Source organism: Sinocyclocheilus anshuiensis, unplaced genomic scaffold, assembly GCF_001515605.1.
Source record: "Sinocyclocheilus anshuiensis isolate Anshui unplaced genomic scaffold, SAMN03320099.WGS_v1.1 scaffold1812, whole genome shotgun sequence".
Classification (NCBI taxonomy): domain Eukaryota; kingdom Metazoa; phylum Chordata; class Actinopteri; order Cypriniformes; family Cyprinidae; genus Sinocyclocheilus; species Sinocyclocheilus anshuiensis.
This window is the reverse complement of record NW_015557167.1, coordinates 1-5,998: the sequence shown is the minus strand read 5'-3', so window position 1 is coordinate 5,998 and position 5,998 is coordinate 1.

Sequence of the window (5,998 nt, the reverse complement as noted above, 5' to 3'; positions counted from 1 at the left end):
AAAAAATATAACCACACACACATTGTTTGTCCACAGAATAATTACACATTATTAAATAATTTGGGTCCACGCATGTTAATAATTTCTATGCATCTATGGCCTATAAAATGGCCTATGATGAAGTAGTTTGCAAGAGGCAGAATGGCAGCATTAGCGCTTCTTGAAGATATTGCAAACCGTGCAATGAGAAGACAACGCGTTTTTAGAGATCGGGCAGATTTCTTTGCGTATGGCGACGAATGGTTGATAAGCAGGTACCGTTTGCCAAGAGCTGCACTGTTACATCTTTGTGCCCAGATAGGCCCTAATATACAGCGATGCACCAACTGCAACCAGGCCATACCTGTGGAGGTACAGGTGCTCTCCGTGCTTGCCACGGGAACCACGGGAACATTTCAAAGAGAGATTGGTGACCGATCAGGAATATCCCAGCCATCTGTGAGGCCAGCTGTGCCAGCTGTGCTTCAAGGCATCATCCGATTGTCCACTCGGTACATAAAGTTCCCATACACTGCCGAGGAGCAGCAGCATGTTATGGATGATTTTGTGTGCCAAACAGGATTCCCCAATGTCCTAGGTGCAGTAGATTGCACTCACGTTGCCATACGAGCACCTCATGCACATGAATATGTGTATGTTAATAGGAAAAATTTCCATTCAATTAATGTACAGCTCATTTGCAATGCTCGAATGGCAATTCTTAATGCAGTTGCAAGATGGCCAGGGTCGACGCACGACTCCTTCATTGTGCGCAACTGCAGCGTGGGCAATCGTCTAGAGGCAGGAGCAGGTAGACATGGATGGCTTCTAGGTAAATAAATTTGTGTTTAGCTGTTATTCCATTTTCGTGTTCAAAAATAATTCTCTATACAATTATAGGTGACAGAGGTTATCCTGTGAAGCCATGGCTTCTCACCCCCATGGCGCACCCACAGACAGCCGAAGAAGGCCACTATAACATGTCCCATGCCTGCGCCCGGTCAGTTGTGGAGCGCACAATTTGGCTCCTAAAGGGAAGGTGGCGATGTCTGGATGCATCGGGCGGGAGACTCCTATATGATCCAGTCAAAGTGTGCCAAATTGTTTTGGCTTGTTGTGTTCTGCACAATATCTGCTTGAATTTATGGGGTCGGGCTACCAGAAGAGGAAATGCGCATGGATGTTCCAGAGGATCCATGGATCCCTCCACTACCCGCTGACTGGAACGCACATGCTGTTGCGATCATGAGAAGACGGCAGTTAATCCACAGGTTATTTCAACAGGTAAGACCACCCATTTTATGGAAAAATATTTGTTTTTTTAGAATACCACACCATGCAAGTAATACCTTGCATTACATAATCTAATAGGCTACATTACATTATTTATGCTTTATATTTTATACCAGTGTGTGTAGTTCTATACAGCTGCCTTGCAACAAATCAAAATTATGAGAAGCAGTAGAGAAACAAACTTTACAGTATTTCAAACTCGAAACTTTTATTCACACACACCGTTTTTTCAAACAGTCAACAAGAGCGCACAGAGTCTGGTTCATCTGAACTAGGGACTGTCGCACCTGGCGCAGTTTAGTCACAACATCACAAACTGACTGATTCAGCTCTTTCTGTGATTGCAGGACAGCCACAGATAGCACTCTCCCCTGGCTAGGACAGCTCGAGGTGGATGTTGATGGCCTGGGAGATTCCTCCTGAACGAGAGTGTTGCTTGATGCTGTCGCAGTTTGGGACCAACACTCGGTTTCGATAATCTATAACTTATCACATGCCAGCATAATGCTTTATATTTTATACCAGTGTGTGTAGTTCTATACAGCTGCCTTGCAACAAATCAAAATTATGAAGCAGTAGAGAAACAAACTTTACAGTATTTCAGACTCGAAACTTTTATTCATACACACCATTTTTTCAAACAGTCAACAAGAGCGTCGTTCACAGCCTGCGCTACACACTGCCATGCCACAAATTTTGTTTTGTGTGAAATCCCACTGGAGAGACTTCCAAAAAGTGTCCCCACACGAACCTCTACCCCCGCCAGCAGGACCTCAATTTCAGACTCCGTAAAGTTTTTTTTTTTCTTTGTGCTCATCATTCTCAAGCCTAGAAGTTCTGATATTGGCGTGTGCTCTTTTATATGCTAATGATATTAATTAGGGGGCGTTTACAAGGCGGAGATCTGGCACCAGTCAGCTGCGCACAATTTAAAGATCATTTGCGATTTATAAACGTCACATCTGGAAGAGAGGCGTAAGCACGTGTTTTTGAGCGCAGGTTCGTTTTCTCTGAATCGCACTTACGCACTTTTGAGAAATTATCTTAGAACAAATTTAGGACGGTTTATACACAACATTTTATAAATGAGGCCCCAGCTCCTGGAGATACAGTCCGGCTCGTCTTCAAAGTGTCTGCTCACTGATCCTCTCCAGGATCCTCCTGGAAAACAGAAAACACCGTTACTACTCATTCATCATTACTGTGCTGATCATCTTCTTTTCTACTCACCTCTCACTCCAGTCTCCATATTGTTCAATAAATACCTGTTTGGTTCATTTGACCTCCGTCTCTGATTATGCTTGCGTTACACACACAGGACAGTATGTAAACACACATGTGAAGCGCTTCTGTGTGTGACACAGACATGACAGCTGACACGGAGGATCAGTGAGGGTTTTAAAAACTATGTTCAAGTGATCACATGATACACACATGATGATCAAGGAAATAAATATTCTGCAGATTTGTATCAGTTCCGCCTGTTTTCGTGAAGCACTGCTGTTCTCGTGATGTAGACCTCATTCTTGTGCCCTGCAAACACAAAAGATTTGAGATGATTGTCATAGATGCATTGCAGACACGTAGAACGATAATTCAACTAACTTTATAACTTCAGAAATAACTTCATATGGGTTTATAAATAACTTTATATGGGTTAAAACAAATGCAGGAGATCAGAATGTGTGTGAAACGTCAAAAAACAAATAAAAACTGCATGCAAAACTTTTCACCAAATAGAGCCGTGACGTCAAACACCAGGGGCCTCATTCGTTCCCTTGAGATTGTCTTATTAAAATAAGGCCTGTGGTAAAACTGCACACACACACACACACACTCCAAAGTCACTTATTACAAACATACGTTTTAAAAAAATTAACACATTTTCTTTACGGATGTATAATTTTATGTCATAGAGCAGGGCTGTCCAAACTGGGTCCTGGAGGGCCACTGTCCTGCAGAGTTTAGCTCCAACTCCAATTAAACACACCTGAACCAGCTCATCAAGGTTATACTAGGCATGCTGGAAACTTCTCGGCAGGTGTGTTGAGGAAAGTTTGAGCTAAACTCTGCAGGACACCCTCCAGGACTGAGTTTGGACAGCCCTGTGATAGAGAAAGACATCTAAATATTGTCCATTTATATTTACCACAGACCTTGTTTTACTCGAAAACTGAAAAGCCATTATATCCAGAGGAACCTGTGGAGAATTAGTCTTCTGGCTTCTGTTATTGCTCTTCATAAATGTACGAAGACAAAGACCTTCAAAATCATGTCAATAAATAGTTAAACTACCTGAACAGGTAATGGGCTGAAACATGATTCCTTGAAATATAAACAATTTAAAAACAACAGGATAATGTAAGATTGAAGAAGCTGTGAAACTTGTCTAAATGACTTTCCTGACAGACAGATGCAGATTCTCCTGACTGCACTTAGGGTTCATCATAATAATAATAATAATAATAATAATAATAATAATAATAATAATAATAATAATCATGTCACATCTCATCACACCGACACTGGCAGGCTTCATCATTTTTCTGTTTTCTAGCCAGGGTTTACATGGATTCAAATAATGGTTTAACAACTATAAACATGTCAATAAAGGCACTGTCCACATTCTTTCTGGATTATAATTACTGAGAGGTGTATAAACCATTTTAATGCAGCCAGTCATGACATTGTGGACTGGGCTGTTTAATCTGTTAAAACTCTGCTGCCCTCGTCTGGAAACAATGAACAAACGCATGTTCAAGTCAAATAAACAGAAACTCCAGGGGCCTCGTTTATAAAGTGTGTGTACGCACAGATTTGATCTTAGAGAGTTCATATTTATAAAAGCGGTGTTTGACGAGGAACAGAGGAACAGAGGAAAGAGGAACAGAGGAACAGTGGAACAGAGGAACAGATGAACAGAGGAACAGAGGAACAGAGGAACAGTGGAACAGTGGAACAGAGGAACAGTGGAACAGAGGAACAGTGGAACAGTTGAACAGAGGAACAGAGGAACAGTGGAACAGTGGAACAGTGGAACAGAGGAACAGAGGAACAGTGGAACAGAGGAACAGAGGAACAGTTGAACAGAGGAACAGAGGAACAGAGGAACAGTGGAACAGTGGAACAGAGGAACAGAGGAACAGAGGAACAGTTGAACAGAGGAACAGAGGAACAGTTGAACAGAGGAACAGAGGAAAGAGGAACAGTTGAACAGAGGAAAGAGGAACAGTTGAACAGAGGCAAGAGGAACAGAGGAACAGAGGAAAGAGGAACAGTGGAACAGAGGAAAGAGGAACAGAGGAACAGAGGAAAGAGGAACAGTGGAACAGAGGAAAGAGGAACAGAGGAACAGAGGAAAGAGGAACAGTGGAACAGAGGAAAGAGGAACAGAGGAACAGAGGAAAGAGGAACAGTGGAACAGAGGAAAGAGGAACAGAGGAACAGAGGAAAGAGGAACAGTGGAACAGAGGAAAGAGGAACAGAGGAACAGAGGAAAGAGGAACAGTTGAACAGAGGAACAGAGGAACAGTTGAACAGAGGAACAGAGGAACAGAGGAACAGTGGAACAGAGGAACAGTGGAACAGAGGAACAGTGGAACAGAGGAACAGAGGAACAGTGGAACAGAGGAACAGTGGAACAGAGGAACAGTGGAACAGAGGAACAGAGGAACAGTGGAACAGAGGAACAGTGGAACAGAGGAACAGTGGAACAGAGGAACAGAGGAACAGTGGAACAGAGGAACAGTGGAACAGAGGAACAGTGGAACAGAGGAACAGAGGAACAGTGGAACAGAGGAACAGTGGAACAGAGGAACAGAGGAACAGTGGAACAGAGGAACAGTGGAACAGAGGAACAGAGGAACAGTGGAACAGAGGAACAGTGGAACAGAGGAACAGAGGAACAGTGGAACAGAGGAACAGTGGAACAGAGGAACAGAGGAACAGTGGAACAGAGGAACAGTGGAACAGAGGAACAGAGGAACAGTGGAACAGAGGAACAGTGGAACAGAGGAACAGAGGAACAGTGGAACAGAGGAACAGTGGAACAGAGGAACAGAGGAACAGTGGAACAGAGGAACAGTGGAACAGAGGAACAGAGGAACAGTGGAACAGAGGAACAGTGGAACAGAGGAACAGAGGAACAGTGGAACAGAGGAACAGTGGAACAGAGGAACAGAGGAACAGTGGAACAGAGGAACAGTGGAACAGAGGAACAGAGGAACAGTGGAACAGAGGAACAGTGGAACAGAGGAACAGAGGAACAGTGGAACAGAGGAACAGTGGAACAGAGGAACAGAGGAACAGTGGAACAGAGGAACAGTGGAACAGAGGAACAGAGGAACAGTGGAACAGAGGAACAGTGGAACAGAGGAACAGTGGAACAGTGGAAAAGAGGAACAGTGGAACAGAGGAACAGAGGAACAGTGGAACAGAGGAACAGTGGAACAGAGGAACAGAGGAACAGTGGAACAGAGGAACAGAGGAACAGTGGAACAGAGGTGGAACAGAGGAGGAACAGAGGAACAGAGGAAAGAGCTTAGCGTCGCGTCAGGATCTGAGCGGAACACTCCTCCTTGTGGCGAAGCCGGAGCACTGCAGCTGTTTAACATCTCAGCTGCGATGACAATAAAAGCGGTGTATATACGTGCAAGCACTGCATTCATCAGAAAAAACGAAGATGCAGTGTAGTCAGATTTTTTATTAACGGGAGTTTTTGCGAGAT